Below are 12,153 nucleotides of genomic sequence, written 5' to 3' on the forward strand. Positions count from 1 at the left end.
TTTAGAAGTCAGTTCAGTGCCACACATTGCACACAGTACTGAATCTTCCATGGACCGTGCTGGAGGGTAGGCTGTGTGACTTTCCTGAATTGCTGAGAAAAACTTCTTTAAGGTAACTTGTTCACAGTTACAATACCACTAGTCAGGAGAGGTGTTGCAATTTGAATTCAGGTTTGTTCCCAGAAAAACCCTTGGAGATATATATATAATCATACCTAACAGTGTTATTGGGTATGTAGCTGGGACTCAAAGCAGTGTCTCTGAGCTGCAAGTCCAGTGCCTGTGGCAGTACTCAGCTCTAGAGCCCCGAGGGAGAGGGTCCCTTTCTACTGCCTTTCCATGGCCCTTTTCCTAATCTCTGTGGGCCCTTCAGGCTTCATAAATCCCTTTTCTACTGAAGGTTATCTTTAGCATACTAAGAAAGAAAAATCTTTATTATAGAAGAATAAATGGCAATTTTAAAACAATTTGGGTGTAGAGTAGGAAAAAAAGGGATGTAGTCAACTCAAAGTGTTTATGCTGAAAGGGAAGGCAGTGTGGAACCTAAAACTGAGAGCAGGTCACAATTCCTTTTCTTTCTGCCCGATAGGCTTGCCTCAGCTTTCATAATCATCATTAAAAACAACAACAACAACAACCTGATATCAAGATATTTTTTATGACCCTCAACATACAACAGTGAGGTTATAAGCCAGAGATGACAGAAGGAGGGGCTGGGTAAATGTGGAATTGTCAAGGTTAGCAGAATCTCCACTTTCCTATGCCCTACACTGAAATATTTCCATGATGGATCAAAGACCTGGAAATCAGACCAGAGACCATGAAGCTATCAGAGGAGGGCATAGGTTCAACACTCCAACAAATAGACACAGGTAGTAACTTCCTCAACAATTCCTCTAAAGCTTAGGAAATTAAAACAATAATTAAGAAGAGGGATGGTGTTGAAATAAAAAGTTTCTGCTCATCAAAGAAAATCATCAAGACTCTAAAGAGAAAGCCTACATACAGAATGGGAAAAGATTTTTACCAGCTATCCCTCTGAGAGAGGACTAATATTCAGAAGACACAAAGATTAAAAGACTTTACCCTAGCAAAACAAATAACCCAATCAAAAAATGGGCAACCGGATTGAATAGATACTTCACAAGTGAAAGATGCAAATTACCAATAGATACATAAAATTTTTTCATCATCATTAGCAGTCAGGGAGATGTAAATCAAAACTACAGTAAGATTCCATCCAGCCCCAATCAGAGTGGCAAACATAAAGAAATCAAATAACAACAAATGCTGGCAAGGATGTGGGGAAAGAGGAACTCTTCTACACTGTTGGTGGGAGTGCAAACTAGTTCAGCCACTATGGAAATCACTGTGGAGATTACTTAGAAAACTGTGCATGGATCCGCCATACAATCTGGCTATACTACTACTGAGTATCTTTCAAAAGAGTTTGAAATCAGAGAACTACAGTAACATATGTATACTCATGTTCATAGCAGCACAATTCACAATAACCAAACTATGGAACCAACCAACAAAAGATGAATGGATTGCAAAATTAGGGAAAATACACACAATGGAATTCTACTCAGCAATAAAGAAGAAAAAATTATGTCATTTGTAAGAAGATGGAAAGATCTGGAGAACATTATGTTAGGTGAGATTAGCCAAGCACAGAAAGAGAAGGGGCATATGTTTTCTCTAATATGCCCAAGCTAGGGAGCATTGGGGATACCAGAGGGGTCCAGATAATGGAGGAGATCCTCACTGGAGCCAGGGAGGAAGTGTAGAGGAGGAAGAAGGCTGAATTTCATAATGCAAATGCTACCTGCAACTATGTGTATACATGTGAATATAGCATTGTTAATCTGAATACTTGGTATTGAGAGGGAGGGAAATGGGAAGGAGGGGGGGGGTGAAGCACCAAGTTCTATGTGAATATATGCTATTGTCAACATGATCTACATTATAATGTGAGACTATAATGCACCTATATATGCATATATTCACATATATATTAGATCTATGCATTACACATATAATATGTATTATATATAATAAAAAAGAATTAAACAGAAAAAATAAATATTTCCATGAGCACTTCTAGCTCATAATGTGGTCCGTCATTTTTATTTATTTCACTATTTTTATTTTATAATGCTGTCTTATTATTTTTATTGTATCTTCATTGAAATGTGTTTATTGTTCATTTGCTTACTTCTGGGGGCCTTTTTCTCTGAAGAATGTATGCACATCTCTACTTAGCTGTGTAGTTCACAGGTGTGTTTCCAATGCCTAGAACCTTGCTTGGTATATAGCACCCATTGAAACAAAAAATGGGCCACTGTTGGTAGAGTGAGTAGAGTTGAAGCCATTCAGTGGGACCCCATAGTCTAGCGTGCAGAGACAACAGCTAGGACACTTCTGGCTGTTTTGAGACACATTTGATTCCATCATGCCTACTAGGACCTGGACCCTAGAAGAGAACTGAGCATTCTCCTGCGGATAAAGTAGAAGAACACCCCAAGTTGAGAGTTCCCTGTGAAAGGAGGGTCCCCCATCTTATGCTAGGCTTTTCCATGGCATTGAAAGTTTCTTTGGGAAGTTTGGAACTTTGTGCCAAGTGATTAGATGGGACTTTTTTAAGAAGGTGGAGACTGAGCATTGATTGGTAGATGATTGAAAATGGATCCTGCTCATCTACTGGGATTCCAATCAGAGCTGAACACCTCTTTAAGTCAATCGGAATTGCCATTACAATCAATGGTTTCTGCTGCGTGTAAATCCCCCATTCGAATCACTGAGAGATGATCAATGGAGCTACCTTTTTGATGTCAATAGGAAAATAGTATATAAGAGAAGTCAATGAGGAGAGTTTCCAACTCTCCTAAGTGAAATTTTGATTCTGTGACCATTTGCAGATGGAAAGAGTGGGCACAGACTCCACAGCAACACGCTCTGGCCCCTCAGCACCCCCGCTGGCTCTCCCACCAATCTGTGGGCTTTTTGGTTTCAAATGGCAGCACCTTCGCCCTCGGCCATGTGCTATGAAAGTGGTGTGATAGTGTGTATAATACATAGCACGTCTTTTTCTTTCATTTACTTGCAATCACTTAAAGAAAGAGGGGGCGGAAGCAGAAAAGAACACCCCAAACAATCTCCCATCCCTTGTCATTTCATCAGTTAGCACATATAATCAATGAAGTTCCTGAACAGAAATCGAGCTGGTTATGGCTGCTTTTTAGAGCCTACAATCAGAGCAGGAGTTTCTTGATGAGTTTGATATTCAACTTATCCAGACGACTCGCCTTGGGCTAATTAGGAGTGGGGAAGCTGGGGGGAATGAGGAGATATTTGGGACTTAGAGAAAGCCATACTGATCAGTCGCCTTAGAGTTGCTAGCTTGACAGGCATGCCCTGGCACAGGAGCCATTTTTACTCATGGTGTGATTGGTTCAACTGGTTTCACTGGGTGACCAAGGGCCAGAGAGTGCAGGCTTTATTGTGTCAGTCAGTATCTTCAATTGCCACAGCCTCCGTCTCTTTCCCTTACCCTGATCTCTCACGGATCCATCAGAGATAGTGTGGTCAAATCCTCTCTCAGCCACTTACTTACCAGCTCAATGAGCTTAAATAGTGATAACGTCACCCTAGTACTTGAGAGACTGAGGAAGCAGGATCACAGGTTCAAGGCCAGCCCTGGCAACTTAGTGAGAGCCTGCTTCCAAATAAATAAAAAATAAAATGGGCTGGAGGTGTAGCCTGGAGGAAGATTGCCCCTGATTCAATTTCTAGTATCCCCCTCCCCCCAAAATTAAAAATAATGATGACAATGATAAGATTAGTAAATATAATAATGATTAAAATAATAATTCTAGCAACAATAGTTATTGAGCACTTAATTATATACCTAATGTTGTCTACATATTTCCATGTAAAAACCTTATGAAATCTTTATAGCATTCTTTTTAGGGAGTTACTACATATTGCCATGTTTATACAGGAAAACTGAGGCACAAGTAGGTCAAGTAAGTAGCTCAGTGCCATACAGTCAGTAGGTCATGGGACCAAGACTCAAAACCAGAGGTTCTGACCCCATATGCAAGCTCTTCAGCAGCAAATCAATTTCCTTCTTGGGCCCCAATTTCTCACGTCTTTAAAGTCATGGCTGCGAGGCCTGGGTGGGTGTACACATGCTTTCCCTCTCTTTAAGCAGTACCAGTAGACATTAGCATGGTCATGCCTTTGGTGAGCAGAGCATCAGGCGGATAGTACATGATCAGTAACCCAACTCTTACTCGAATCCGGGCAACATAATTTGAGAGTGCACTCTCCCGACTGTAGGCCAGGGATAGAGTTCCAATACATTAAGAAGAATGTTATCCTGTGACCTTTTGATGGACTGCCCCTTGGCTAGGATGATTATGTGCTTTCTCAGGGCAGACACACATGCTGTCACAGCCAGTCCAGCACAAACACATCCCACACTGTGTGGATATGAATTCTTTGTTGCTAACCCCTGGCTCTATTTCTCTCAATTGCCTCCTGTGTCCTCAGTGATTATTCTGTCATCCTGACTTTTTTTTGGCAATTTGATATTTCTCCCTAAGGGATTATGTATCCTCAATACTCAGCAGTGACCAGAATGCTCTAGAACCATCAGCTTTCTATCTTAAATTAAATTTTATTTAATATTGACATTGGGAAGTATATCAGACTCACATTCCAAATTCTGAAGTTCTAGTCATGTAACTTCTTGCTTTCTCTTCAGCCAGCTAGAGAATTTTTGTTATGAATTTGCCTGTAATCTGAGCTCTGTGATTGATATTTTGTGGTTTCTAATAGTCAGGATGAGCTAGGTTCTGTCATTGTAACAAACATCTCCTAAATCTCAGTAACATACAATTAAAGGTTGATTTTATGTCATCACATGAAATCTGGTCGATAATCATTATGATTTCCACGAGGAAGAGTTCTAGAGGACCTGGCTCCAGCAATTTAAAGGGGACATACGTGACTACCATGCATGCTCAGGACTGGAACCAGTCCCTCAGCTCACTCAAAGCCATGGAGGCTGGGAAGCACAATCCTGCAATGTGCTGGGGAAGCAGAGAGCTGGGGATATTTTGTAAATAGCTCTAATGACTACCACATGGTCCTCAAGAAGTCCTAGTCTAAACTACAAGAAAGGAATCCATTACACTGGAGTAGAGGAGGATAACCAGTTTAAAGGTCAAAAATGATGCAAGGAGCCTGGGTAAAAGAGAATTAACTTTTTTGCACATCTGTTAGGTTCAAAGACCTGTGCGTATGGCTTATGACTGGCCTCTCAACAATCTTACAAGGCAGAAAACTTTAGAGAGCTGAGGACTCATCCAGGGTTATTGGGGTCACACTCACTCTGCCCCCACCCCCTGTTTCTGATGTCAGGAACTGGGGAGCCTGGTACTTCTGTTCCGCAGATCCCCAGGACAGTGCATGGCTTGAAACAAGTTCTCAGGAGATGATGAGTGAAAGGAGGGGCAGTTTGAAGAATTGCTTCCTGATTCAAGAACCACATTGGACCCACCATATGTAAATATGGTCAATAAATGATAACAGGTGAACCAGGGCCCCTGGGTCAACTACGACCAGAGGCTCCCAGCATGTTGTGGTTTTCTCTCTCTCTTTCCTCCTTAAGTATAAGTGCTCATACAGGGTTTGGGGAAGGGTGCACTATTTTGTGTGCACCCACGAGAACTCAAGAAATAACCCCCCCAGCTGTAAAAATATTCTCCTATTCTTTCTCTGTCGTGTGTGTGTGTGTGTGTGTGTGTGTGTGTGTGTGTGTTACTAGGGATTGAACCCAGGGACATTCTACCTCTGAGCTATGCCCCCAGTCCTATTTTATTTTTTATTTTGAAACAGGTTCTCACTAAGTTGCTGAGGCTGGCCTCAAACCTGTGATCTTGCTGTCTCAGCCTCCCAAGTACTGGAATGACAAGCATGATCCACTGTGCTCAACTTCCTTTTTTTCGTAACTATTTAATTTCATTTCTATTTTCTTTTGTTCTCATCTGGAATTCTGGAGGAGTGACTATACGACCTAATTTGTGTGTGGCTCTGCATGCAAAATCAAAATGGTATCTGAAAAGACTGTTTTGTTGTAAGTCCGCTGCGTGGAGTTGTTTTTCCCTTTTGAATAGAAGCAGCACTTTCACGTATTATCAAGCCGCACAACACTGAGTTGCACAATAAACATTTGAACATTTAAGATAAATATTGGAGCAAGTAATTAAAAAAGCATAAAATGCACTTCATCTATTACTAGGACAGCTCCTGTTTTGAGAGGCATATACATAGTTATTCAAGGAAGTGGTCACTGAGATTCAAGGAAATGGTCGCTGGAATTGGAGACTGCTTGTGTTCAAGGATCTTTTTTGAATTTCTTTTTGCGGTGCTAGCTAGGATGGGGCCCAGGGCCTCTCACATGTTGGGCAAACGCTCTACCACTGAGCTACAGCCCCAGCCTATTCCAGATGATGTTTTCTGGACTCAGTCATCATAACTATTTTGATTAGAAGAGCTCTTCTTCACTGACTCATGGTACTCAGCATCGGTGCAGAGCACTAAGAACTCTCTCGTTTAATCTTCATCCCAACTGTATGAACCAGACGGTCATATTATCCCCATTCTCTTGAGGTGGCAACTAGGGACGAGAAGCAGTGTGCCTCAAGTCACATGCTGCCAACTCTGTCTGGCTTTCAGAGTCAGCGTTAAGCCATTTCACCTTGGTGGACTCAATCCTCGTGTGTGCCGGGCACACAAGCTCACAGTTTTATAGTCAGAAGTGTCGGCAGACAACAGAGAAGCCCACTCCCTCCTTGCTGAGGAAGGTCCAGAGGATGAGTGGACCACTTTACCTACCTGGTGTCTTGGACTGGGCCGGGCTCCTGTCTAGAACTCCTGGATCTTACAAAGTGCTATTTCGCAGGCTCAGGCTCTGTATTCAAAGGGATTTAATAAACACTTAGCACCACTGTGGCAGAACTGAGGTCTCAGACACCTGGGAGGCTCCGTTTTCTCATCCATGTATGGGGATCACTTTAAATGTGCCTGTGTGTAATTCATACCTATGGGAAGGTTGACTGATGTAGGTAGAGCTGCCTCAGGGGAGAGGTTTCATCATTTATAATTATTAAATTGATAACTATAAATTTACTGAACTCCCTACCAGGATGATTTTTTTTTTTGGCATTGCAAAAAATTCTTTTGAGGAGTTGATGTGAAGCTCACTGGGGTTAAAATGAGAGACTGGGCGACCAATGTGGGAAGAAGTGGACACAGTCCATGCAGTCTGTGTCTGTGGTCTCTCTGTCTAGGTCAGGAGACTCTCCGTGCAGGGAGACATAGCCTCTCTCCAACATAAATCTAGTGCATGTAAGTTTCTTTTGAGTGTGTAAGACCTCAGGCAAGAAGCCCTGTGTACTTGGCTTGCCACAGGGCCACAGCTGGGCTTGACCAATTGAACTGGGAAGAGGACAGACCCCAGACAGAGCTTTATTCAGGGAGACAATATACCATGGATTGTGTCTTTTTCTGGCTCCCAAGGATGCCCACAGATGACTCTCAAGTTACAAGACCCAAGAAAGAGAGCACAGCAGAGATGTGAGTGTGGGGCTGGCAGCAGCCCCTGTACCAGCTCGGCCAAGTCACGGCCCCTCTCTTGGCTTCGAGACCAGGAGAAGTTTAGAGGAAGGACGGCCTCGATTGCTGCTTCTCCCATTGACCAGACCACTGCGGGCAGCTTCCCTCATAAGCTGAGGAGATGAGAATTCCAAGTCTAAAGGATAATATCAACAAGATCAAGGGCCAAGGCCTATGGAGAGCTCAGGTGCAAGGCCACATGACCAGCAATTGATCAGCGCTAATCATGAGTCTCAGGCTGAAACATGACTTCAAGTTCCTTAAGGACAGGCCTTCTAATTTTTCTATCTTTCTATGTCAGTGCCTCAGATTGTATCTGACAGTCACAACAGGAGCAATGATAATGCCAACAGTTATTTTATTATTATTATTTATTTCGCTGCACTGGGGATGGAACCCAGGGACATTCTACCTTCGAGCTACACCTCCAGCCCTAATTTTTATTCCTTATTTTGAAACAGGGTTTCACTGAGTTGCAGAGGGCTTCACTAAGTAGCTGAGGCTGGATGCGAACTGCAATCCTCCTATCTCAGCCTCCCAAAGTCTGGGATTACAAGCGTGCACCACCACTCCTGGCCTTTTAATTTAATTTAATTTAATTTAATTTAATGGTACTAGAGATAGACCCAGGGGCATTCTATTTCTGAGCTATGTTCCTAGCTTTATTTTTTATTTTGAAACAGGGTCTTGCTGAGTTGCCGAGGGTCTCACTAAGTTGCTGAGACTGTCCTCAAACCCATGATCCTCCTGTTTCAGCTTCCCGAGTACTGGGAACTATAGGTGTGTGCCACCATACCCAGTGACATTTATTGACTATGAACTATAAATAAGACACTATCCTATGGGCTTTAAATATGTTAACTTGTTGCATCTGTGTGACACTCTTATGATATGTTGTCTTTGTCGTCCCTGCCCTGGGAGAGGAAACTGAGCCACAGAGAAGTTAAATGACTGCCCAAAGTCACAGGTATTCAAGAGGGTCCTCGGTCAACGGTCAGTGGTCAAGTGATTCGGATGGTGGATGGTGCTTCCGACTGTCTCAGGCGGGTGCAGTCGGGCTGGAGTCAGCAGTGGTGAATGTAGGTAAAGGCGCTTCCAGGGCTTTCCCGCTGCCAGCCTGTCATGCCTGAGCAGCCATCATGAAAACGATAGGAGATTAATAGGAAATAATAGGATGGCGAGGTGAGCACTTACGCAGCTTTCCATGAGCAAAACCCTCACATCTAGCACAGCGCAATTAGCTCTCCCAGCCGAGACGCAGGGGCAGGAAACCAAATGGGCTTGCGGTGATTTTATTTTTATCCCTAGGTCCGCCCTGGGTTCCTCGGCCTAGTTAGCACTTCCGAACCTCTAGCTGACTAAGCGCTGCTGCTGGTTTCACACACTACACGTCGATGCCGGCTTGCGACGCAGCCCTAATGTCGAACACACGAGGTAGACAGCTGCCCGGAGGCATTTTCCCGAGAAAGCTCCGTATCACAAAAGATCTCAGCTTTCCACTCTCACGCCAGGCCTCTCCCTTCATCAGCGAATGCCATGGTGGGTTGCAGACACCAGGCGGTGTCACGGAAATGTCCTAATAGACACATCGGGGAAGTCGCCAGGGAAGTCACCAGCGCCCACTGCGCTCAGGAAGCCGTTCCATCCCACCTCCTCCACAGGAGCCGATTAAACACCATTAACTGTTCTTAGAGGAGCTATTTCCATCCCCACCAGAGGAACCTGAAATAACCTTAAAGGAGACTGCCAGAATTTTCTTAACAGCCACCCCGTGCTGTAAGGTATTTGCGGGACACATTCTGATTTTTCCCTCCCCAGAAGTTGGACTCTCCCTATTTCCTTAAATGCAATAATTACTTTATTGCCCTGCCTTCTATATGGACACACGTTTCATTTTCAAATGTAAATAATCATTTCCACCTTTAATAAATGAGATGGAACCTGTCTGGCTCGGAGAATGAACATCTCAATATCTTCAGACACACAATGACATGGTATCAATATTTAAAATCATTTTATGCATGTATTCCGAGTTGTCCAACTTCATTAAGGCCATTCATCAAGCCAGAGCTAGAATGAATTCCCACTGGACTTGTAGGCCTGGGGGCCTACCAAACAGAAATTTAAACTCACTTGCCTTTTTAATTCACATTATTCTCAAATATTCTCTTTTGTAGCCCCTCGCCATGACTAAGGCATTTAGACTGGGCCGTGATTTGGTAAATGTCAACATTTAACTGGCAGGCTCCCCATCAGGGTGTCAGAATGCGTGTGCCCCAGGAAAAGACAGCACCCATCCCTCCTTCTTCACTGATAAATTACCCTCTAGTTCTTTTCTGCACTCAGCAATAATTTGAGTTTATTGCTCAATGTTTCTGTTAAATATTTACAAACATTTTAAACCATGCATAAATGAAATCGTCAAGGTTTTGCCACTCTCCTCCTCTCCCCCTACTCCAAAATAATAAATCTCTTGATCTATTTTCATATTCCCTAGGATGCGTCACGTGAACATTGGATGCAAGGAAGACGAATATTCTTACAGGTAAGACCAGGCCCTCTCCTGGTGGTTTCTGTAGATCGGGACGGATCTGTTTCCCAAGATATGCATTATCTCGCTGACGCCCAAATTCCACACTGTCATGCCAATAAACAATTAATTCCATGCTGAGGAAATTGCAATAAAACCTTCTCAAATGGGGCACCGACCCCATTTGAGAAGGTTGGAGAGGAGGTTTCCCCTGTGATGCTACCTTGCCAGGCAAAGCCCAGGAAACGCAAGTTCATATTTCAGGGGCAACCAGGCACTGGCAAACGACACTGCCCTGCAGAACAGGAATGGGGGGGGGGCATCATGGAGGTCTGCTAGGGCTGCTGTAACAAAATACCACCGATTTGGTGGCTTAGAACAATGCTTTCCCATAATTCTAAGGGTTGGAAGTCCAAAGTCAAGACGTCGACAGGGTCGGTCTCTTGAGTCCTGTCCTTTATTGCAGATGGACTCCTTCTGGTGTCTAAATGTGGTTTTTCTCCCATGTCCATGTATGTGACCCAACTTCCTCTTCTTATATGGCTATTAGTCAGATGTTAGGCCCATGCCAGTGTCCTCATTTTAACTTAATTATCCCTCCAAAGGCCCTATTTCCAAATATGGTCTCATATTAAGTTACTGGGGTTTAGTGCCTCAACATAGGAATTCTGAGGGAGTGACAGTTTAGCCTGTAGTGGTGGAAGACAGCTTAAAAATAGGACAAAATGAGAAAATGAGGAGTAGTATACTGAAAGAGAGTGATAAGAAAGGAAGATGGGCATAGGCTGGGCATGTTGGCACACACCTGCAATCCCAGTACTTGGCTGGCTGCGATAGGAGAATTGCGGAATTAAGGCTGGCCTCAGCAACTTAGCAAGGCCCTCAGAAACCTAATGAGACTGTCTTTTGAAATAAGAAGTAAGAAGGGCTGGGGATAGCTCAGAGGTAGAATACCCCTGGGTTCAATTTCTAGGGAGGGAGGGAGGGAGGGAGAGAGAGCAAGAAGGAAGGAAAGAAAGAAGGAAGGAAGGAAGGAAGGAAGGAAGGAAGGAAGGAAGGAAGGAAAAATCTTCTGGCTGGAGAAGGTCAGAGGAGTGCAAGCTCTTTGCACACGGGTGTGGACAGTGTGGGGTCTTCACCTTGGCTCTGATGCTTACTGTTTATGTCTACTTCACTCAGTGCTTGGCATTGTGCTTAAAATAACGCCCTGGCTCCTCCAAGTGCCTGCACCATGGCTCTCTTGAGGCTCCTCTCACCTGAGCTGCTGTCCCTCTCCCTCAAGCCAAGCAGACCCCTTCTCTCTTTTCTCCAACACACCAGGCTCTTTCCCACCTCTGAGCCATAGCATGCACTGTTCCCTATGCTACAAGTGTTTTCTCTTCCGACGGTTAATTTCCACCCATTTTTCATGTCTAAACTTCAGCCTCTCCAGGTATAAGTGGTCTTTCTTCACTATTATTTTCTGTGAATGAGCCCTACTTTTCAGCACCCTGGCTTCTTCCACTGAAACACAACATTTCTCCCCACTGTTTGCAATCGTTTTATTTATTGGTTGGTTTAGTGTGGGTGGAAGGAGGAAGTAACTTCATGAGAGACTTGCTGAGTTTGAGGTGTCTGCACCAGACTCAGGTACAGATACCTAAAGCCCTGGAGATACAAGCATGAAGGTCTGTGCCAGAGAAGCAGATCTGGAGGCGTCCGTCTGAGAGACTGTAGTTCAAGCCATGGCTGTGACTGGAACCTTCTGAGAGAGGAGCTGAGTGGGAAAAGAAGAGGGGCAGGGACAGACTCCTAGGTGAAATTAGCAGTTGCTCTTCGTGTCAGGGGGCAGCTGTGGTTGCAGGGCAGGTTTCCACAATGTGAGGAGAAGGCATATAAAGTCACCATCTGGAGGAGAACTACAGCAGCACCATTATTTTACAAATCCAGCCTTTTGT

Source organism: Muscardinus avellanarius, assembly GCF_963383645.1.
Source record: "Muscardinus avellanarius genome assembly, chromosome: 12".
Taxonomy (NCBI): domain Eukaryota; kingdom Metazoa; phylum Chordata; class Mammalia; order Rodentia; family Gliridae; genus Muscardinus; species Muscardinus avellanarius.